The sequence below is a fragment of the Canis aureus genome, chromosome 10, assembly GCF_053574225.1.
Source record: "Canis aureus isolate CA01 chromosome 10, VMU_Caureus_v.1.0, whole genome shotgun sequence".
NCBI lineage: Eukaryota > Metazoa > Chordata > Mammalia > Carnivora > Canidae > Canis > Canis aureus.
Window position 1 is genome coordinate 73352529 of NC_135620.1, and position 25053 is coordinate 73377581.

The 25053-nt window shown below is 40.5% G+C and overlaps 2 long non-coding RNA genes across 3 annotated transcripts in view; one reads left to right on the forward strand and one right to left on the reverse strand.

The window, feature by feature from the left end:
- Positions 1-504: 504 nt before the first annotated feature.
- On the reverse strand, positions 505-25031 carry LOC144322740 (uncharacterized). 2 transcript variants are annotated; one of them, XR_013388382.1, is made up of 4 exons: positions 24879-25031; positions 6300-6409; positions 3450-3514; positions 505-2742 (listed from the first exon to the last, which is right to left on the reverse strand). It is a non-coding gene; the product is annotated as an uncharacterized LOC144322740 (long non-coding RNA). The 2 variants fall into 2 exon arrangements; XR_013388381.1 differs by lacking the exon at positions 24879-25031 and adding an exon at positions 12173-12833.
- LOC144322739 (uncharacterized) overlaps positions 24486-25053 on the forward strand; it is a 74470-nt gene continuing 73902 nt past the window's right edge. The window contains exon 1 of the long non-coding RNA XR_013388380.1: positions 24486-25051. This is a non-coding gene — a long non-coding RNA (uncharacterized LOC144322739). The remainder of the gene's footprint in view (positions 25052-25053) is intronic.

Below are 25053 nucleotides of genomic sequence, written 5' to 3' on the forward strand. Positions count from 1 at the left end.
AAAAGAAAGTCTTATTATGAAGTGGCATTTACATAGGAGCCTAGCCGGGGACCCTCTGATCCGCACCCCCAGATAATATTTCTTGATCAAATTTTCTGAGTAAGAGTAATAGATACACCGAGAGAGACAGAGAGATTAAACCCACATGTAGTCAGCAATGTTGAAGGATGGAGTGAACTCTATCCCCACTTCGCTAGACAGGGAATAGTAGGGTGTTGCGGTAGGCTTCACATGGCCAATTAGAGTTAGGACTGAACACTTAAATATCCGGCCTGGTAACGAACTTTAGGATAAATATGGTGAGAACTTGGCCCTAAATATCAGAAAGTTTAATTTCCCTCTCAAGCTTACCCACAATTAACTTGACCAACCTTGGCCGCATCACCTCTTTTCTTTTTAATTTTCTCACCTAGTAGAATCATAAAAAAAAAACAGCAAACTATCACAGAATACTGTCCTGAGACTCATGCAAGATAACAGGCACAAAGTGGTTTTGAAATGGTAACAAATTCTATTTATACTTAGAGTAATAAAATGGCTGTATGGGAAGGTCTGTATAAAGAGTTCAAAGTTTGAGCAAAAATGAGTTTATTGTCTCATGTAATTGGAAAAGCCAAAGGTACAGATGGCCCCAGGGAGGACTAGGTACTTAAAAGTTATCCAGAATCTGTTTTTTCCTTTATCCTTATTACTTGTATCACCCTATGGTTTGACTTCTTTTTTCTTATACCTTAAAGAGTTTTTCCAGGCAATGGGTAGAGGGAAGGTGGCAAATCACATCTGTCTCCTGGCTTACACTGTCAGTAGTCATATATAGGAAAGAGAGATCTTGTATCAGTTTCTGCTAATCAATTTCCAGGGTACAGCTCTAAATGGACCACATGATCCATGATCACATGACCATATCGGGGTCAATAACCATGGCCAAGGAGAGGGGTTTGTAGTTAGCCAGACCTGGCCACATGAATGCCATGAACTGCATAGAGTAGTCAACATTCAGCTCTTCAAAGTAAGCGGGTGCTATTACCAGAGGAAGGGACAAAGAAACACCGGACAATTGACAGAGACAAGGACCAAACGTCTACCGTCTCTCTGCTCCCAAAGCTCACCATGCGTCACCATGCTCACCATATCATAGTGCTGATTACATTAGAATTGAATGATTTCTTTACTTTTCCAGATCGCATACATGTGTCTGATGCCTTTGTCTACTCTTAGCAGGTGTCACAGGTAACATGCGTTCGTTGCTCAATAAACACAGGTTTAAGGAATGAATCGGTGAATTTCTTGTTAAAACTGTGGAGGAATCTGCTATCCCAGTTTTTCTGTACATGTAGGATCAACTCCTTTGTGCTTCCACTCTCCGACTCTCAAAGCACTACGTGGGAACTTTTTCTCTATCTGCTTTATCAAATATTTACATGGCACCAATTATGAGCAATGCTGTATGCAAAGTCCTTCAGATGATTCAGAAGAGTAGACTCAGAATTACTTCTGGCTTTCTTAGATGATAAAGGAGAAGCTCTATCTAAAGAATCTTACAGCCAGATTGATGAACCACGTCATCTGATCCAAAATGGATAATCTCTGGAAGCATGTGTCCAATGCTTACATAGTCGACTCATGTGATGCATGACATTGAGGTTCAGAGGGAAGGTGAATGAACACCATGTGGAATCAGTAGAGAAGCTAGATGACCAGAAGGGAATACAGTGTCCTGGAGAAAGCAAGCAAGCAGGAACTAGCATTGAGCCAGACACTGTGCAGCTCATAATCACAGTCTTATTCTAGCTCTCACGGCATTTTTAGCTCTACTTGGCAAGGTGCAAAACTGAAGTTCAGAGAGATTAAATAAATTAGTAAAACAATGAAATCCACGGATGCAAGGTTTATAAGCATGTGTTTATACTTTCAATGTCCGTGTGCTTTCCCTCATGGTGTAATCAATCTTATATATGTCACATCAGTCAGTGTATCTGTGTCCAGATGACCAATCAGGAAGTACAACAGATAGATCAATTATAGATACATTGAATCAGATAATTATAAAAATGTTAAAAGGTGTAGGAACTGGTCATAGATGATAGAATACAAACATGAATGGGAAATGAAGATCTATGAATATATAATTACATGCTATTGATAGGTAGGTTCATATATATTCATATAGGGATGCCATCAATTCCATTTTGTAAAAGTCATTTGGCCAAACATGCTGTGCTTTGGTGCGAGGATAATCAGGCAATTATGGGGAAGCCACAGTCTGCTCCTACGTCTTCCACCACTTCTCTGGCCCCATGTTCTTGCCTTTTCTCATTGTCAGTTTTGTCATCTGTGAAACGAAAATCGTAAATGGCACCCAGCCTATTCTTATGGGGTAGCTTTGAGAATCCTACAAGGTAATTGTTGGGGAAGCACTTTGGCAACTGTAACATGCTCCGTTGCCCCCCTGGGTTTGACCTGGGTAGTTTTGCAAGTTCTTTTGAAAAGATAGTCGGCCCCCTTTCAGGTCAGGAAATGGATTATTTTTTTGAGAGGATGCGTGTGCTTGGCTGCTGCCTGCCCATCACTGAATGCATGTTTTATCAGTTTCCACATCGCTTCTACTTTGCAGCTCAGCTCATATCATCAAAAACCACTCTTGTGCCCTCCATGTTAGCATATGGTCGTTCCTCTGTTGTATCTCTCGCGCCATCTCCAAAGCTGAGCTCAGTAACCGACCCTTTTTTGATGCCAGATGATCTAAAAGCAGCATGAAAAGTCAGGAGAATGTTTTCTCACTCAAGATCAATATGCCTTTAACCTTCCTTTCCTCTATCCTTGGGGAAACGCAATGGTCTCTTCTCACTTTACTGGTAGCTACTGCCCTCCCACATGCCTGTCTTTCATTCTCCTCCCCCACTCCCCTTTCCCCACTGCCTAGTTAGAATTCAGCATGTCTTCCTTTTGGAGCTCCTGTGTTAAAACCCATGATAACATGTTCTGCTGGATGCCTTTTTCCAAACACAGATTCCCCTATTGCTATGGACAGAAGAAGCCAAGGAATTACTCTCTTTGAGCCAGAGGACACAGGTTTGAATCGAGCTCTGTTGTGATAAGCACCATGACCTTAGAGACCTGATTTCACCTATCTTAGCCTTGATGTCCTTTTCTGCAAATTGAGGGCAACACTGGCTGCCTTGCCTAACCCCTTTAAGCACAGAGCATTTACGATGGACAGGCTCTAGATGCTAAATCCTGTATTTGAAAATTTTAGTGGCAAATGGTTTAATTTTAATTTAAAAACACATATGGAATACTCTTTCAATGCTAAAATGTACTTTAATTTTTAAATCACTATCTTAATCTTAATGTAATCTTAATGATAGTTGGGTAAAGTATGTATTAGCAATGTCGCCATAGTATAGATGAAGAATCAAAGGCAAAAAGGGTTAAAAAAAAAAACTTACCTCAAATTACATATTCAGTAAGTTATAGCACCAGATTTTGAACTCAGGCACTTGGGTTCTAGGACCTGTGATTTTAATCATTATGTTAGGTTACTTAAACAATTCAGTGATCCACTGACAGTATATTAGACCAGTGTCATGTTTTGGATGTATATCATAGGAACTTATTTAGTATTTAGGAGCAATATATTAGTATAAGCTAGGTAATGGCATGGTAATAACCAAGTACTAACAGAAATTTACTTTTTAATTTCTGCAGAGGGCAGTGAGTAACTATCTAGACAAACTCTTCAAGGCAGCATAATCATTTGATGATCCAGGGAATAAGAACCTGATGCTGGTGGACATTACTAACATCTTCCACTCCCACCATAGAATATTATTCATAAGCTAAAAATAGTGAAATAGATGGACAGATTATCATAAGAAAGACTATTAAAGACTATGAAAGCACCAAAAATAGTAAGATACCTAGGAATAAACCTAACAGAACCAGTGAAAGACCTGTACTCTGAAAACTATAAAACACTGATGAAAGAAATGAAAAATGACACAAAGAAATGAAAAGACATCCCATGCTCATGCATTGAAAGAGCCAATATTGTTAAAATTTCTATACTTCCCAATGCAGTCTACATATACAATGCAAACCCTATCAAAATATCAGCAGCACTTTTCATAGAACTACAAGCAAACCTAAAATTTGTATGGAACCACCAAAGACCCAGAATAGCCAAAGCAATCTTGAAAAAAGAGAATCAAAGGTGGAGGCATCACTATTCCAGATTTAAAGTCATACTACAAAGCTGTAGTAATTAAAACAGTATGGTACTGGCACAAAAATAGATACATAGATCAATGGAACAGAAGAGAAAACCCAGAAGTAAACCTACAATTCAGTGTCAATTAATTTTTGACAAAGCAGGAAAACATATCCAATGGGAAAAAAAGAATGTTTCTTCAGCAAATGGTGCTGAGAAAACACGCAAAAAAAATGAAACTGGACCACTTTCTAATACTATACATGAAAATAAATTCAAAGTGGATTAAAGACCTGAGCATGAGACCTGAAAATATAAAAATCCTAGAAGAGGACATAGGAAGTAACGTCTCTGACACTGGTCATAGGAACATTTTTCTAGGTATGTCTCCTGAGGTAGGGGAAACAAAAGCAAAACTAAACTATTGGGACTACACCAAAATAAAAAGCTTCTGCACAGCAAAGGAAACAATCAACAAAACTAGAAGGCAACCTACCAAGTAGGAGAAGATATTTGCAAATGACATATCTGATAAAGGGTTAGTATCCAAGATCTATAAAGAACTTAAAAACTCAACACCCAAAAATAATCTAATTTGAAAATGGGCAGAAGACATGAACAGACATTTCTCTCTAAAAAAAAAAAAAAAGACAGATTGTCAACAGACACATGAAAAGCTCATCATCACTCATCATCAGGGAAATGCAAATCAAAACCCAATGTGATATCACCTCATATCTGTCAGAATGGCTAAAATCAACAGCACAAGAAGCAACAGGTGTTGTCAAGGATGCAGAGAAAAGGGAAGTCTCTTGTACTTTTGGTGGAAATGCAAACTGGTGTAGCCGCTATTGAATATAGTACAGAGGTTCCTCAAAAAGTTAAAAATAGAACTACCCTAAGATCCAGCAATGATACTACTGGTTATTTACCCAAAGGATACAAAAATACTAATTCCTTTGAAATAGTGGAGATATATGTACCCTTAAGTTTATAGTAGCACTATTTATGATAACAAAGATATGGGAGTCAGCCCAAATGTCCATGAATTGATGAATGGTTAGGGATGATGTAGTATATATGTAACAATGAAATATTATCCAGCCATAAAAGAGAATGAAATCTTGACTTTTGCAATGGCATGGATGGAGCTAGAGAGTATAATGCTCAGTGAAATAAGTCAGAGAAAGAAAAATACCATGTGATTTCGCTCATATGTGGAATTTAAGAAACAGATGAGCAAAGGGGGAAAAAAGAAAAAGAGAGAGAAACAAATCAAGGGGCCGACTCTTAACTATAGAGAACAAAATGATGGTTACCAGAGGGGAGGTGGGTGTGGGAGATGGATTAAATAGGTAATAGGTATTAAACAGTACACTTGTCGTGAAGAGCACCGGGTGATGTATGGAATTGTTGGATCACTATATTGTATATTTGAAACTAATAGCACTGTATGTTAACTGAAATAAAAAAAAAAAACCACAAACAACTTATGTGTAGAATTATAAAAACCATTAAAAATGAAGAAAGAAATGGAACATGACATAAAATTGAAATGCATACAAAGTTAAAATATGTGCAGCAAAGCGATACACATTTGCAGAAATATGCATAAAGGAAAATATAAATTGATTATATTAAAATGCTTTTATATATGTTTATATATCTATTTTCTATCCATCCATCCATCCATCCATCCATCCATCCATCTGAGTAGAGAGGGAAACAGAAGAGAATAGATTATATGAGGACTATGTATATTAAAAAGAAATCAAGTAAAGGGCTTTGCATAGATCAAAGAAGACCATAAGTCATGCACTGAGAAATGCTAATAGGTCAGTCCTCTAAAAGGGTTGGGAAATCATAGCCCATGGATCCAATCTTGCCTTCCACCTGGTTTTGTGAATAAAGCTTTATCAGAAAACAGGCACTCTCATTAGTTTACATACTTCCTATGGCTGTTTTTGTGATATAATGGCAGAAATGCATACGTACAGCAGGGACAGACCACCCTGCAAAGCCAGAAAGGGTCGCCAGGTGTCTGTATAGAAAAAAGGATCCACCCTGGAGAATAGAAAAGAGACCATACCTTCCTCCTCATGTCTGTCAGTGTTCAGTCAAGAAACGAGCCATTCTATGTCTTCTTCTACTTAAAAATGGCTGAATATAGAAATTAAGGGGTAACTCAACCCCTGGAAGCTAAAGGAAGAAAGGTTAGGAAATTGTTACAAAAGAACTCATCCTGAAACACAGAAGTGGGGGCTTCTCAAACATTATCCATGACACTACTGTAATTCCCAAAAACCTTTGGAAAGTTCCTGACATCTGTCTGAATCTGCTGTGGTGAGAGTATGTGGATTTTAAGAGCTTTCTGGCAAGCCTCTGTAAATCTTGTGACATCTCCACATATCTGGCTGCAACTGCCCTAGACGATAATGGTTTCTTTTTTTCTACTTCCCAAATCTAGTATCTCCCATTGTTAAACGTTAAGCTACAACCAAACTGGGCATCAGCGTTCTAGGACGTGCCATTTGGCTTCTCCTCCACAATGTAAAGGAGACATAGAAGAAGGTAGTAGTGATATGAGTTGCTGATAGTCAGTGGAACATTCCCCTTTATTTCTGCTGCCTTGAATATGCTAGGAGTGCAGCAAACATTTATTTATTCCAATGATGCTCTTAGTTCCACAATACTTTAGCTTAAGGTTTTTGGACTTCTTGGAGGACTGTGCTTGGTCATTAGAGGGTCTGAACAGGTGCTGATATTCCCCTCCCAACATTGTGTGTGTGTGTGTGTGTGTGTGTGTGTGTGTTTCTAGAAGATAGGAAAACCCATCATTTTTGTTACCTATTAAAGAGTTCCAGGATCCCTTGGAGAAGAACTACCTTACTACTATGTCTGCTAGACTCTGTGTTCCTTCAATGCAGAGAACTCTGTCTTTTTCATATACCTCAGAGCTTTGCACAGGGTCTGACACAGAGTAAAATTTTAGTAAATGTTTGTAAAATCAGTTAATTAGATAATGAACACATATAACAGTCTTTGCAGTTAAAATGGAGAATGCATATCACCATTTTTTCAAAAATCTAGCTACACATAGCTAATAACTACTCAAGTCTTACCCTTTCTAATGTGTTCCAACCCAATTTATCTTAGCACCAGTGGCTGTGAAAGATTAGACCATTGTGCAGATAACAAACATAATACCATTATTCCTGATAAGAGAATGCAAGATTCAAGAGTCATAAGAGAGGAGACAGCAGGCCAAGGGGGACAGACTCTGGCCCCTTCCCTCTGCCCAGAAGGTCATGTCTGCAAAGTTTCCATCCAGCCTGCCAGTAGGAACTGCATTCCCCTGACTACCCTTTCTCTGCCTCTGTCACAGAGATGCCTCTGCTCCCTCAATACCTGAGAAGTTCTAAAAACTGAGAAATAGCTGCTGAGTCATGATCTCCAGTGCCAGACTCTGCTAACAGAGCCTTCTTTGTATCACTAGACTTTCGAATATATGGGTTCAAGTCCTAATATTGCCTTTCTTGCTTATGTCAACTCTGGAGAACTACTTGCATGTCTGTATTTCATTTTTCCACTCTCCAAAAAGGGATATAATGACAAGTATCCTAGCAAACAAGGAGATGCAAAATCATTCAACATATTACATGTCAATAAAATGTAAGCTATTAAAAACAGTATTTATCAAACACACCCCAGGATGCTCATAGCTTGGAAATGTTAATTCTTGGCTTAAAGGAGTTAGTCAACAGCTAATTTGGAGACCCAAAAGGCCAATAGTTACTAAATAGTGAGCTGAAACTAACATTTCCCCTCAAACTCAAACTCAAGCCAACACTTTTTTTTATGAGCTTAATAGCTTTTGATTAGCTGGCTTTCTCTCTGTTTTTTCCTTCCCATTTTCTGGGTTTAAACAACTTCCTTTGCCAGTTAAAACCTAAATCCCTGAAAATCTGAACTGAGTATGCCAGGCATAATTCTGATGGTCATAAACAAGCTCAGGATTTAGCTAAAGCCTCCTGCGTCTGAGCTAAGTGTTCATCCTCCTCAGGATTCCAGAAAGTGCCTAGATGCTCACTTCCTCCGCCCTCCATTCTCTGATCTCTGATCTCCTTGGCGTATAATTAGATGGTCAGCAAAGACCACAGAGGATGCAGAGAACCCACAACTATGCAAACAGGTAAATGTGCTGTTCTCCCTACTGAATCCATCATTCCAGCAAATTTCTCTGCAGACCTGTTTTCTCATCATAAAAAAGGAAGATGATGGTTACCAGCCTGCCAGTCTTGGAGGCTATTAAGGAAGAATGAGTAGTTTTTCCCAAGACATTAGGAAATGCTTCATAGACCATTTTAGTTGGAATTTGAAGGACAAGAAAGAAGTGACCACTGGAGAAAGTGGGAAAGAGTTTGCAAGATTCTGATATTTGCTATTGGAGGTAAATCAAATGTCACCACTAGGAGAACATCAACAGAAGAAAGAGCATAAATCTAGATGTGAAAAGATGAAAATCTATGGCACTTTCAGGTAAGAGAGAGAACTCTGATATGCTTAGATTTTCTAGTGATTCAGGAGAGCAACTGGAGACTGAAAAACTGTGATTAAGACAAACTATGAAGGGTCTCAGAAGCCAGGGTAGGGATATGTAATTTATACTATCCAGGAGAACTCTCTTTTTAAGAGTTTTTAAGAGCATGACTCTCTTTTAAAAAAAAAAAGTTTAACTCCTTTCTTAACTTCTTTTTAAAGTTTAGAAGTGTAGTTATAATTAGTGTTTAGAAAATTACTTCACCAGCTGTGTGAAGAATCCAACATAGAAGTACCCTTCAAAATATATTAAGGCACAAGTTCAACTGGTGATTAAAAGGTGCTCTCATGTAGACACCCACACCCACACCCTCAAGACTATCATGCATTGTAGTTATACAACAAATGTTTGTTGAAAGAAAATAAATGAATTAAGGTTAGTAATTTTTTGTTTCCACCAAGCTAATTAAGATTTTTTTTTATTATTTTCCTTTTGATTATTTAATTATATGACTTCCCAGAACAACTAATCATTGATATGCTTGGTGTACCCCCAAGAAGGAGAATAGAGAAAACAGGTGAGTTTTTATCATTTTATTTGTCATGGAATTTCTTTCATCATGTATCCCATGGGGACCAGTGTTCCATGGAAACCCATGGGAAATGTTAGATTAAAAAGAGAGACTGTAGGCAATGAGCCCTTGCAAGGAGCAATTTAGATAACTCAGGAGAGCAAGCCTGATGCCTGAACTACAACAGTGCCAGATGGATTAGAGAAGAAAGAAGGCTTAGGGAACACATTATGAAGGAAATATGGAGAAGGCTTAATGATTCCTTGGATGTCAGAAAAGAGAGAAATGGAACAATCGGAACGATTCCTGGTTTTTAATTTAGGAAAATTGTAGCCTTACCCTATTCATATAACTTACATAATTTAGGGATCCCTGGGTGGCGCAGCGGTTTGGCGCCTGCCTTTGGCCCAGGGCGCGATCCTGGAGACCCGGGATCGAATCCCACGTCGGGCTCCCGGTGCATGGAGCCTGCTTCTCCCTCTGCCTGTGTCTCTGCCTCTCTCTCTCTCTCTCTGTGACTATCATAAATAAAAAAAAAAAAACTTACATAATTTAGTAAAGTTATTTATGAAAATCTATTAGAATTGAATGTAGCATTCCCTTTCTTCATTGCTTTCATGAAGTACCCAAAAGTGAGAAAAGGGAGAGTACTATGAAATTGGTGATCACCTGATGGCATCAAAATAGATAGATAATAGATAAGTAGATGATAGGTAGATATTTAGATAGATGATAAAAGGATATGGCATAGATATATGTGTGGATATGTACACATAAATATCCTAATACTTCTTCTTCTATTTATTTTTAAAGATTTTATTTGAGAGAGAGAACACAGAAGAGAATGCAAAGGAGAAGCAGATTCCCTCATGGGCAGGGAGCCCGACGTGGGGCTTGATGCCAGGACCTTGAGATCATGACCTGAGCCAAAGGCAGATGCTTAACTAACAGCCACTTAGACGCCCCTCTCCAAATATTTCTTAAAATATGTGCCAAATATGTAAGGTTGTTATGGCATAATTATTTATAATTTATAAAGACACTTAAAAAAAACTCAAGTGTCAGGCTCCTGGATGGCTTAGGTGGTTAAGCGTCTGACTCTTGATTTTGGCTCAGTTCATGATTTCAGGTCATGAGCTTGAGCCCAGCATCTGGCTCCAGGCTGGCTGTGGAGCCTGCTTAGGATTCTCTCTCTCCCTTTCTCTCTGTCTTTCCATCTCCCCCACTCAGGCACATGCACTCTCAAAAAGAAAGAAAGAAAGAAAGAAAAAAAGAAAAAGAGAGAGAGAGAAAGAAAGAAAGAAAGAAAGAAAGAAAGAAAGAAAGAAAGAAAGAAAGATCTCATTTGTCAAAGAATAGAAAATTAAACATGGGAGTATATCAATACAAGAGAGTACTACTGCGAAGCCATTAAAAATCATGCCTTACAAGAAAACCACAAACATATAGAAGAAAAATCCTCCCATTGTATGACTTAAGTGTAAAAAAAAAGGGGGGAGGTTATAAAGCAGATTATACAAACAGGAATTTTAATAAGGAAAATATGTTTGGATTCTATGCATAGAAAACAACCATAGAGAAGGTGCCTGGGGAGGCGGGGGTCAGTCATATAAGCATCCCACTCTTTTTTTTTTTTTTTTTTTTAGCATCCTACTCTTGATTTCAGCTGAGGTCATGATCTCAGGCTCCTGAGATCCAGCCCCAGGTCAAACCCTGTGTCGAGCTTCACGCTGAGCATGGAACCTGGTTGAGATTCTCTCTCCCTCTACCCGCCCCCCACCTTGCACACGCTCTCTCTTTCTAAAAAAGAAAAAAAAAGAAAGAAAACATCTGCAGAGAAACATAACAGCATTTTAACAGTAGTTTTCCTCATGTATGGATTTAATTATAACTTTTAGTTTTGTCTATATACATTGAGTTTTCCAGATTCCTATGTGGTACTTATTGATAAGCATCCTCACCCATTAATATTGGGGATTTGGGGAGATAATCCATGCTGAGACTTCCAAAGATAAACTTCAAGATAAGTTATGAATTAATAGCAAAGCACATCATCGCGTAGAGTCCCTCAGTACAAACACACACACACACACACACACACACACACACACACACACACCCTGTCAGCCCCTGTCAGGGTCTAAGCCTTGATGATTAGAGGGGCTTTGCCAGAAATTGAATGTAATGTTTTAACAACATATTTTGTGAACAAAGGGATTCTAGGTCCAAGCAGAGATGTTTGGAGGCCCTGCCTGCAGAGAATAGAAGGAGGCCATAGTTTCAGCTGCACACAGAGGATGAAAGGCTTGGAAACGCTGGCTAATAACACGGTCGGCCCAGGCACCAGTGCCTCTAAGGGGCACGTCAGTGATGGCAGCTTCAGGGATGACAGGGACAGAAAAGACAAGGGGCCTCTTTGTGGTGATGGTAGTTGCCAGCCTGGCTCGAGCAGAGATGTCAACGTCATCACTATTGTCCTTCCAGGCTGGGGAAGACCCTACTTTATGAGCTAGGGATCTGGAGAAGAAATGAAGCCGGCCTGGAACTCCCGCTTAGTATGTGCCCCCACAGAGGCATGCATTCCTGCGTCCTGATTATGGCTCTTTTTCTACCATCTGCTCTTTTGCCCTCGACCATCAGACCAAATTAGGGGAGTTTGCAGGTATTAATTCCCTTTTTCTCCCCACCACCAGACTTTTTTTTTTTTTTTTTTACCATTCTGAGAGGTAAGATTAATTCTTTTACTTACACATATACTTACTTATTTACACTTTTAGCTTAGGACGGGGGTTTAGGCGATGGAAAGGAAGGAAATGGGATTAAAATGTAGGTCAGCTGGTAAGTTACTTACAAATGCCCGAAATGAGAGAACACAGGGACACCCAGCCAAGTCCTTGGAGAGGGCCCAACAGGTAGATGTAAGGAAGGACAGTCTCTTTCTGTGTGAGAGTCACCTCCTTTGGGGTCAAAGCCACTTTCCCGAGTTGCTGAAGCGAATCTTTATTTTTTCCTAAAACTCAACAGACAGCGTCTTCAGAACCTAATTTGATTTTGATTGATTTTTGAAACTTGAAACACTTCTAAACTAATTTTCAGTATATTACTCTTGTCAACGCTTAAAGATTTTGTCAGGAGGAATTTGCTGAACAGACACAGTAATTTTGTTTCTCATGCTGGCATATCACCCCTAAAGAGGAAACCCGGGGAGGGGGCGGCTCTGTTACTACAGCTACTGCTATTAGAATATACATTGCAATTACTTTGCTGCTATTTTGGGGGCTTTCTCAAGCAGTTCATGCTGCAACCCACGGGAGTTGGAAGCCTTGAAATAAGAATCACAGAATCATCAACCCCTCTTGGTCAGACCTGGGATATAAAGGAAGGATTTGAGGCTTAGAGGGGAGAAGGGATTCATCCAAGGTCATATAGCAATTTAGTGACAGACCGGGGACTGGTGAACATCTTCACACTTTTAGCCTATTTTTCTCCCCAGTCCACCAAGAAGCACAGAAGCCACGTCAGCCCTGCAGTGGTCATGGCCCAAGACGGGATTTATTAAATAAATACAGCAGTGACAACTTCAATGGGAGAAGGGGCGTTGACTTGCAGTCAAAACACCAATCGATAGGCAGTAAAAGCCACTGTGAAAGCCCAGCACAATGCTGCTCCTTCCAAAGCACAGGGGCTGTGTTAACAGTGTCTCCCCTTTTGTCTCGCCAGTCATCAGATCCATCGGGGGCCGTTGGAAATAGCAGTGACATTACAAGATAATAACCTCTGCTCATGCCGGCATTATGCCGGGAGGGCTGTCAAAGAGTGGTTTTCTTTTATTACTTTTTACCACCCAGGGTCCATGGCATGGGGACAGATGGACGGGCTCATCTTAACAAATAACCAATGGGGACAAACTGCTTTGTCTCAAACTGGTGATCTTCGCTCAAGGCAGGGGCTTCAAAGCAAGCACCTGCAGGTGCCTGGGTAAAAACACGGGCAGATGCAAAGCACAGAATTATTCAGGAGGGGAGAGAATTGATAGAAGGTTGGCCTATTGTGTGGACAAATGACTCAAGGACTTTCATCTGCTGCAAAAGTACCAGGATGCAGTGGGGGTTCACTATATGTGAAGAGAAATGTCATTACAAGCAGAGGAGAGGCTGAGGAGTCTAGGGTCTGTTGGAACAGTTTGAATGTGTTTTCCAGGACACAGTGGCCTTTAGAAAGATACTGAGAAGTCAAATTAGTAGGCACTCATTTATATGTACCTGTTTATTAGTACGTCCCCAGAACTCTTCTGCATATTAATAAGGTGACTGTGGATAAACCGTATCCTACAGTATATTGTACTCTGGGTAAATAGAAACTGAAAAAGGGGGTGCCTGGGGGTTGAGCACCTGCCTTCAACCCAGGGTGTGATCCTGGAGTCCCAGCATCGAGTCCCACGTTGGGCTCCCTGCATGGAGCCTGCTTCTCCCTCTGCCTGTGTTTCTGCCTCTCTCTCTCTCTGTGTCTCTCATGAATAAATAAGTAAAATATTTTTTAAAAAAATAGAAACTGAAAAAGGAGTGGAGCCATTGATATTTCAAGACTACTTAACTAGATACGTAGGAATGCACTAATATCCGGTTACTCTATGATTATTATCACTGGGCCCCTGGAACCAGACCATTCCTTTCAGGGAGTGGCAAGGTTTTCCCTGAACAAACTGTTTCTACTCTCAGAGAGTCCTGGGAGGAGGTGGAGACCCAGCAGGTGAGTCAGAGACTGTAACGGTGGCAGTGGGGGGAGGTGCTGGTCTGTCTTTCTCTGGATCTCAGAGCTCAAGCTGCAAAGAAAACTGGATTACCTCCAGTGGCAGGGCTGGCCATGAGGAAACTCCCTGGGGGCAAGTCAGAACATCAGGACTGTAGTGTGGGTCCAGGTCTGAGCTGTAATTGCAAATTAATCTCTGCAGTTACTTCTTTCTATATGTATTAATCTCTGCAGCCCTCCAATTACATGATAGCCTTCTCTCCACTTACTATAGAAAATTAATGAAAGGCCGGACCTCATTACGGGGCTTTCAAGGCAAAGGAGCTGGGGATTTGGGCACATGTCTCCTCCCCTGCGGGCAGAGTGATGGTAGCAGTAGGGTCACCCGCAAAGGGTAGCTGTGTCCCGTGGAAAGCTACTGTCTCTGGAACACAGCAGCAAGGTGGTTGCAGGTGGTGGCTAGGAGAAAAGGATGCCTGGGAGATGTTCCTTAGCATCCCGTAAGCAGCAACCTAGGGCATCTGCAGAAGCACCCACGAGATGTTTTGAGGGATGTCCTTTGGGGGCAATAAAGCAGGTAGGTGCTCAGACCAGTGTCACTAGCATCAGAGAAAGATATAAATGTTCATAAATGTTCATAAATCTGAAGCCTCGGGGCACTTCCTAGTCTCTCCAGGAATACGAAGCATCTCCAACAAAAAGGTGCTTCCTAAAAAACCCATAAAGATGCTAAGCCTCACAGCAAAGTAGAGCATTGTGGTAGCAGCTCTGGGAAATGGAAGCTCTCTTAGGCTGGACTCATGCAGAGGACACCTGGACGATGCGGTAAACGAGCTAAACACTCTGATATGGAATTTAGTTCTATATTGTCTTAGAGGCAGAAGTTTCCAAACTATCGTCCTGGTACCTGCAACAGCAAAACCACTTGGGGAACTTGTTAAAACTGTAAATTCTTGCCTCCCTCACCCACCCCTCAGTCCTACTGGGTCAGGAACTCTGGGGCAGGGTCCAGCACTCTGTGTTTGAAGGAGCCCCCTCGTAGGTGATTCTGATGACCATTCAAGTTTGGGGACAACTGACGTAGAGCATGCAGTAGAAAGCAAGGTAACAGAAGCGTGGCCGAAGATGTGTCTGCCAGGAACTCTGCGGCAGCTGGGAGTCAAACAATTGAGACTTAGCGATTATTGGATTTTAATACCAATAATAGACTTCACTTTCATATCATCGTATGACTCACAAAATATTCAGCTATTGAATTTTGTCATTCCATCATTTACAAAAGTACTGCACATTACTTCCATTTTACAAATGAAGCGACTGAGTATCAAAGAGGCACTGCTGTTCAAGATCGCAAGGGTAGTAGGCAGGAGAGGAAATAGAAGCCCTGGACTTCTGATGGTTGACCTTTCTTCCCTGATGATGAGAAATATTCAGGAATCTTCTAAATTTCCAGAATTTCCCTAGCATTTATCTAGCGCCTTCCATGTCATCTGTCATCTGATTAGCAGTGAGCTTTGGAACCCTCTATTGAGGCTTCTGTGTGTGCTTCCGGAGTCACCGGGAAAGGGTGCTGTGATAGACTAGTGATGTCCGCTGTGAACGTCAAATGGGAGATTGCAGCGACTGTGCAACATGTGGCACTACCCCCTCTTACAAGGTGACCTTGGTCTAGTTTCATTCCATTCTTTGGTTAGAAGCTGAGAAATACAACCTGCGGAGGAGTAGGATCTGGCTTGGAGGGTGAAATAGGGATGGGCTGATAAAGAGAGAACGATTATCCGCATCTGCCTTCATCCTGTCTCATTTGCTATTATATGGGTCATGTTAATTCCATCCAGCTGTCACCACCTCGGAGAGAAACCATCAGAAAAGCTCACAGTCTGACATCATCGCAAATACATACCACTGCCCTAGAAACCCATGCCTCCAAAATGTTGGAAGTGCTCTTCATGACACACTTTCTCATGCCAGCTTCCTGGAAAGATTCGTATGTCCAAGTTCTACCGGGCCTCGTGAATAGACCTGATTCTGTCCTGTTAGGAACAAATGGAAATTGTCCATTTGCCAGCTTTGTCCTCCTGACCGAAGAAAAAACCACGAAGAAAACAGGCAGGCCAACAAAGACAATATAATCGACCAACCAGAAATTCCTAAAGCATCAAGTGTTTGGGAACATCTGACTGTTACTGTTGGGTGTGAGTCACTTGCAAACTCAGGCTTGGTTTTTAATTGCTCCCAGTTGCCACTTTGCTCTGAACAAACAGACCAAACCTTTGTCCAAATCATGTGTGATAGAGCAACATTTTCATTTCCTATAATGCCAGCAATGAACATTAGCTTTCTCTCTGGCTTTTGCTAATTTCCAGGGACTTCACTGCAATTTGGAGAAAGGCCTCTCCCCACGGAGGCCATGGTTTCCAGCCCCGTTGGCTTCCTGGCCCTGCTCTGCGGTCCTCCCCCTACCCTTTGCTAATATCATATCTGCAATCATTACTCCATTTTGCTGTGATTTTAATTAGAGGACATGTGGTATCTTTTAATATTCTTCTGCACATTGAGGCTCCTGAGCACTTGTTACCAACCAATGCCTCAATATAATTTAGAAGCTGTGGCTTCATAAGCAAGTCCTCCAATCTTTTGATATTAAATTTTCAAATTAATCTCTGCTGTATGCATCACTGGTGATTATCTTGGCCTAAATTATGCATCCTTCTTAAAGTTAGAAAACAACAGCCCTTCCCATCTGACAGTGGATCTATGCAGATACCCTTATCTCTAAGGAGACGTTTATTTTTAACCCTCAATGGTTTATAAACAGGGATCTCTGTGACTCCAGCTGTGTTTGCTAGCATCCCACTCATGACAATAATAGGAGCAAAAACTGATCCTGAGTCCTTTCCTAGCCCCTCTTATGGCCTCCCATTGTCTCCAGGAAAAAACTCAAGCCCCCGTTTATCCTTCAAAAGATAAATATCGGGTGACAGTGATACGATTATATTAATAGAAAAAATGTATGGGGTTAACTCCATTGCATTCCATTTTATCCTTCAAAGGGAGAGGATATGGAATGGTAGGATGTACATGGTCTCTGGAATTGGAGGGACTCTGATTTATATCCAGTATTCAATATTTATTGTTTATCCCATTTTTAGCAAATTACTTCCTTTCTCTATACCTCGTTTTTATTGTCAGAACCTATGAGATTGTCATGCCAGCATATACAAGGTTATCAAAAGACAAACTTCCTGTCCTTCTAACTTCTCTCCCCACCCGAAATATTTACCTTCAGAGGCAATCCTCAAGGCTCGAAGGATTTAATTTAGATATGGATAATTAAGCCACATAAATACAGATTCTTGGGAGTTTTTGTAGTTTTGTTTTTGGAAGTGGGGTTGAAAAGAGTGAATGTCCTTCATGGATTATAAGCACAAAGAAAGAGATGAAATTAGTTATGTTACCTAATACTCCCAGATGTGGTTCTGTGTGCTCTTGGTTTGAGACCTCTGGCTCCACGCTGAAAAGCGGACTGCACAAGGTGGTTATAAATCCTCTTAGCAGTTGTTTTGAAGCAACTGTCCCATCAAATGATCTGACCATCTTCTAGTAAAAAGGAGTAAGAGAATCTGATGCTTTTTCATGTCTGAAGCTCTATATGATCATACAATGGTTGAACAGTACTGGAAATTTCAATCAATCAATCAATCAGATCTCTAGACAATTATGGTCAGACCATAATTCTCAAGCTCAGACCAAAGTATGACCAAAAGAAGGGATTCAACACTCAAGCCACAATAATTCTCAGTCTCTGTGCTTGACAATATTGGAAATAGGCATACTTTCCTCTCCCCAGGCTAAACAACTTTAGGATGATGTATACTTACCTGTTTCTTTGCTAAACAATGCTGAGAATAAAATAATTTATAATAAACAAAAATAACTTAACTGCTTGCTTTAGGAAATATCTGCACCCAGTAGATAAGACAGTGAACTGAATAAACAGCTTATTTTTCAAGATTGATACCCTACTCATCAGGAATTACTTCAAGACCCTCTCCTCACTGCACACAGCAATCCAAAAGTGTTATGTTACAATCTCTAACCAATTCCAACGAGTTTCTGTCTTGCAAGACCTACCCTAAATTCATCCATCCCAGGCCCCCAAACTTTATATATTTCTATTTTAAGACACTACTAAGTCTCTGTGTCCTTTCCTGCACAAAAATCTAATAAGCTTAGTTTCCCTTGATCAATAGACTTTTCTGGTAGTCTATTGGGGAATCAACAGTTGACTCCATGAAGTACTTTATTATAAGACTAATTGTATTTCATGTTTAAAAATGTGGTTTCCACTTTTTCATCATTTCGTGCATTTCCCCAAGAAATATCTGTTGAGTGCCAGGAACTATTCTAGATACTGAAAACAGATATCCCTGCCTTCGCAGAATATTCATTCTAGGAAGGCAAGAAATACATATTTTTTAAGATAACAAGAACAATTATATTACCATAATTGTGTGATAAGTGTGTTCAAGAAAAGCTACCTAGGGTGAAAAAAAAGTATGTCAAAGGGGAAACTATCTTAGCTTTGCATGGAGGTGTGTGTTGAAGAGCATGGATGATATCCCCGAGGAAGAAACATTTAAGGTGAAGAAGTCCAACGGGAAAGTGTCAGTGATGGAAGCAATAGCATGTCTAGGACTTCAACGTCATTCAGAGCTTGCCTTGGTGTGAAGAGGGCCAAGAGTGAGGGCCAATACAGTGCAACCAAAGAGAGTGGGAGAGAGTCTCTCTAGAGGTTCACAAGGTGGTACTAATCAGACTTGGAGACATAGGAAGTATTTATACTTGTAAATTAGTTGGTGCAGGTGGTTCCACTGGTTCTAGCAAGTCTTTACAGCATCTCACACTCAACACCTGATGATTTTGTCCATGTTAGCACATCCTTTTGTTCTCTCTTCTGTAGCCATCTCGTCTCTACACTTTTACTTTTTTTTTTTTCTTATTTTACCAAACTTCTCAAACCCCCTGTTTGTTCTGTTCCCTTTGCTATACTTTATCTAGGACGGGGCTCCATAACCAACATTCCCACCTATCGGGAGCCTCTTGGGGACTGGAGGAGTTCTTGCCTCCATGGTTTTCATCCCTTGAAGACAGCCTTTAAAAGAATGTAGTCAATGAAGTCTTTCCACAGCTTAAGTAACCTAATGCATTATTGACTCTTTCCAGACATAAGGTCCCCATTGCTGCCAGCATTAATGAAGGAACTTTTCCTAGTTCACAGAGTTAATGGGCCTCTGGCCTTGCTCACTGTATTCCTGGAGCAGTTTACTCCCTGGGGAAGTGTGAGTGCCTCAACTGTATCTCAGGTTGCGAGGTGATTCCTGTTCCAGGAACATAAAGAGAATGGATGGTAGTTTGTAGAATGACTATAGCAGTTTGGAATTTGTTAGATGCTCGCACCATTTCATAATGAGATTCATGTTCATGCCACACCTCGATGTTTCCTATTATAAACTTTAAGGCAGGATTTTCAAACTTTATTTTAAAATATTGAGCCTTTACGTGCAATCAATTCTTATTCAGAAGTCCCATGTATAAAATAGAAAAAAGCAAAGCCTTCCTGCTGAAAGCTAAGAGCCAACACACTGGATTTTCCCTCAGTGCTGCTAACTCCTCAGAATCACCAAATGACCCCAGGTTGAAACAACCCTGCTTGACTTGGTTGCAGCAACATGATCGATGACAGAAACCCCAAATCCTCCTGCTATAAAAGCTTAAGCATTCTTAACAAAATGATGCAAACTTTCTTCTAAAAGCATAGCCTAGCTTGCCACAACAGAGGGAAATCTCGCACTGCCATGAATAAAAATGAATAGATATGCATGAGCTAACACTATACTGGGAGTGAGGGTGGCCCCTAAACCTAGGGACTAGAGAGTTAACACATCTTCAGAGACAGGAGGCATGACCTTGGGCTCACCAGTGGTAAAAATGAGAATTGGATTCTAAGATCTCAGGATCTAAGGTCCTGAGATTAAAGTGGGACTCCCTCATGGAAAGAAGAAGGTATATAAAACCATCCTTTAGCATGGTCTAAATTCAAGAAAACATGTCCATCTGTTGCTAGTCTCTCAGTGGAAAAAAATCCTCTAAGAATCTATGAAATTAAAATCAGAACCCTGTTTCACTTTTAAGTGTAGGGTTTGAATATAAATCTATCTTTACAGTTTGTGAAGTCATGGGTTTTACTATTAACTTATTAATGATCACAGGTCTGTGGTCCACCTTCAGGCACCTGGAAAATTTCAACATGGTTCTTCTCTCGAGAGATATGTCCTCACCTCAGGCTGCACAGGAGCCTAAAACCCCAAATCAGAAAATGCAAGAGGAAATGATCCAGCATGAGCAAGAGGCAACATATGCAAGAAACGGCTGACACAGCAGAAGATCTACTACCATTTCAATTAATAGAGCCATAGGATATAAACTATAACATAAGTGTATTTTAAAAACTAGGAACCTATAAAGAGAATGCTAAAAACATAAGCAGTGATTAAAATACAATGATAAAATAAATATTAATATGCTCATTTGATATCAAATACTCATCACACTGTAGAACAGCAGTTTAAACACAGCCAGAGAAAGAATTGAACAGAACCTTGATTTTTACCTGTAGACTATGTACCGAGCCAAGTTACGCTATCTCGGGTTCTCCCACATGCTTGAAAATAACCTGGGCCAAGAAGACCTAGATCTGAGAAAACACTACTTCCTGTGAATTTTCTTATAAAACTGCCCTAAGCAGGATCCCAGGGTGGCTCAGTGGTTTAGCGCCTGCCTTCGGCCCGGGGCGTGATCCTGGAGTCCTGGAATCGAGTCCCACATTGGGCTCCCTGCGTGGAGCCTGCTTCTCCCTCTGCTTGTATCTCTGCCTCTCTCTCTCTGTGTCTCTCATGAATGAATAAATAAAATCTTAAAAAAAAAAAAAACTGCCCTAAGCCAGCCAATTAGCAGTACAGCCTTTATACACTTTGTGAAGGACATTTTTATGACTTTCTTCCTCTGAAACTAATGCATGCCTATCAATAGATTCTGAAAAGGTAAGGTCTCTTTTAGATCAGAGCAGACACTCTTTGGGTCTCACATTTCTGACTTTGAAACATAACATTTCCTTGTAGATGGCCTCATCTGCAACCTCTTTAATGGACACAAGATGCTTTAAAATCTGTATAGACATACTTAATGGTCAACAAAATCTCGCATTCTAGAATAGCAATCTAACTCATGCTAAACGCTGTCACATTTTATACTTTCATTAAATCTAAGTCTCTTTACTCAAATATTCTGCATTGTTCCGTTTAATCTCAGCAATCACCCTCATAATTAGGTATTTTTTTCCAATATACAGATAAAGAAAGTGAAACCTATCAAGACTAGTGAATTTTCCAAAAGTAAGCAGATCCCAACTCCAAAGCTCACGTATTCAATCATCATATTATACCACATACTTTGAATTCTGAATCATGATTAATGTTTAATCAGGCTTAATGTTGAAATTCTGAGCAGGAGTTATAAGACCAGTTGACAAAGAATTTGAATGTTTGTTGCTTTGTTTTATTTTTACCTAATCCAGGAGTAAACAACAGAAACTAAGAGGACAGTTTAAACCTACCACTGTTAGCGGTTCTGTTTAAAGCACAATTGCTGGAAACTTCCGTTCAAATTTGACCTGAGAATCAACTTATGGCAAAAATGCATCTCTCCCCAAGCTCCTCTGAGACCTCCTCAGCTATGCAGTACAATGGTTGTATTTAAGGATGTGAAGAGTTCATCACTGAGAAAGAAATACTGGGGCAAGAAGAATGTAGGGATTGTAAAAAAAAACAAACAAAAAACAAACAAAAAAATTTCCTTGTTGGGGCAAATATAATAGTAAAGGGCAAAAAGGAAATAGCATTGTAGGTCATTGCTGGAAGGGCTGCTGGTGCAGAGAGGGCTGCACAGAAGAAGCAATAAAGAAAAAGGACTTCAAGGAATGTATCTCTCTCTCTCTCTCTCTTTCTCTCTTTTTTTTTCCCCCTTCATAGCAACCCTTTTTCTGGGTTTCTTTTCTCCATCTACCTCAGGAACCAAATGAAGAGTAAACTATCCAAGTGTTTACAACTCTATAGTCTTCCAGGTCTTTCTTTGAGTTTCTATTGTTATTAATAATCTCATCATGATAATTGCTACTTACTGATTCAGCTCCTATTTTCTGAGCCTCTTGCATATCCTTGGTATAGAGTCTTCAGATGTGTTAGTCCCTGTCAACATACCAGTTCTTAAGGCAACTGTCACTTTTTTGCTTTTATGGATGAGGAAAGTGAAGTCAAAGAGGATAATGTGTAAGTGGAAAGATAAGGACTGAAAATCAGGTCCTTCTTTCTATGATCCATGCTCTTAACTATGAGGATATGCCACCTGTGCACATCAACAGGTATCAAGTAAACTTTACCAGAGAGGGTGCTATGGTAAACAGTTTTGAGAAATGCCAGATTAATATAAGTAAACTGATTCATTTGAAAACATGCAGGAGAGATTTCTCAAAGGTCGGTATTTCCCAGATGTGACTACAGGGTCTTTTTCACAGCACATGTCCCAAGACTACTGTACTGTGGAATGCACATTTGGAAATGTTTTATAGACTGACATTTTATTGGAGTGAACTCTACTTAATTATCAGTGCCAAAGTGTAGGTGCTCATAGTGCGCAAAATCAGATAATCAGCTCCGTTATAGAATATTAATTTGTCCAAATTTCTGTCTGCCTGCATATGCTATAAATTTCACTGAACATCTGGAAGAGACTTGTCTTCATGTAACTCCATGTTGTGTGGGGAATGTTAATGGCACCTATACTTTCCTTTCCAAGAAATTTCATGACTCTCACTTTTTTTTTTCCTCCCTCAAACACCATACAGACATTTCTATTCAATCAGAGACATTTCACCAGAGCCACTCACCTGGTATGTTTCAGAGTCCTTTCCTTAAACTCAAGTTTCAAAACTAAAGTGTGTGAAAAACTGACCAAACACAAAACAACAACAACACACACACACACAAACCCCATCAAACAAACCAAAAAAGCCAAACAAGACTTAACTTAGTAATTTTTATCAAAATGAGAAAAAAAGTTACCAAGTTCTCACAAGTGGCCAACCATTTCTAGAGCTATTTCCCTGATCTGGACTAAACATACAGTTGATACTCACAATTTGCTTCTGTCTGCATTTCCCTCAATCTATCGGTAATTACCATCATGGAGATAATCAATAATGAGAAAGAAGAAAGATTGATTGAATGGGGAAAAATGGAGTTGTTCTCTGACAGAAGTGTAGAAGAGGCTCAAAGTATTAAATGGAAGTGAGGGTCCTATCTTTATTATTGGACCTGGCAAATAGTCTATGGGATTTCCCTAATCTATAACGGTCTATGTTTGTGAAACAGAAAAAAGTAAAGAGAGATAATTCTATTCACCCTGTCCTTTGCATCTGCAGTATCCTTACAGAAAACACAGTGACTCCTGGACCCTGAGAAACATAAAATGCACGAGTAAAGTAACCCTGAAGATCATCCAATACAAGGATTTTAAACACTGTGTTTCATGGAGCCTTAGGAGAGATGCAAAGTGTGCTGCAGAAATAAAGGCTTCAGCCCTCTGTCTTTCGCTTCAATGAAAGCAGCTCCATGTCTCCACTGGGCCAGTGGGGGCGGGAATTGAAATATCATTAAGGTGGGACTTCTAGTCAACATGGTATTCGGAGTTCACACCACTATCTCCGTGATCTCATCTAACACATGAAATGGCAAAAAAAAAAAAAAAAAAAAAAAAAAAAAAAGCTTTATAATTGAGCAAGTGCAGAGACCTATTCTAACTAGACACTGAGAGAAATATAAGACAGGCTGAGAGGGGGTGGGAGTTGACCAAAAAGAAGCAGAAGCTCCAGACTGGCTGGCAACATGGTTAGCACCAGCAGGCACAGGGGGTAGCACTGTGGGTGTCTCACACCCCTGAATGTGAAGGTCAAGCACACATGGGAAGGAGGAAATTGGTAGGGATTGAGGGGTGACCAGGCTCTGTGAACCGACCTCATTCTAGGCCTTCTGAACAAGCAGTTACAATTGGGGGTGGGGGTGGGGGGGGCATTTCTAGGCGGGAAACAGGCAGCACCTGAGCAGCCAGTAATTTGGGGAGAGGTTGGGGGCAAGGAACTCCTTCTCCTGCCCCATCCCACCCATTGTTCAATCTTAATTGAAATAGCAAAGACCTCACCGGAAGCTTCCAGTCTTAGAAGATAGAAGCTGGTAGCCTTGAAGGTAAACTCAACTGGAAATAAGCTGGTCAGCCATCATTACAAGGTATGTGAGCCCTGGCACCACAAGGTATGTGAGCCCTGGCACCACAAAGGAGAAACAACAAAAAGAGACAAACAGGGCTGATAAGATCAGAAAAGAAACTTGTCATAAGCATGATTCACATTCTCAGTGAAAAAGGAAGGCGGAGCTTCTATGAAGCACAACCAAGAGGTTATAAAGCAGAGAGCACAGGGGATCTCAGTGGTGAGATGGAAATGCTTACATAATGGGAGTCACAATGGGAACAGCACAAGAGACAGACAATGTAGAACAGATCGAGTCAAACAGAAACCAGTGGTCTAGAAGATCATGCTGTAAAAATCTCCCAGAATGTACCTGTGCCATGTGAGATGCACACCCACATCCCCTGCAAGAAAGGATTCAAGGTCCAGCTGCATGGGGTGCGTGTACCTGAAAATCTCCAGCTGTCAGCTTTATAAATGGCTACTGGGGCTCCTGAGTCAAAGTCATGCTATTCTCAGGGCACCTCCTGGCCTTTGACACAGCAAGGGTGATATGTGGGGGCTCCTCTAATGAGCAGTCTTTGTCCTGGAGTGCCCTTCTGAGATGGCAGGGATTGTCAGGT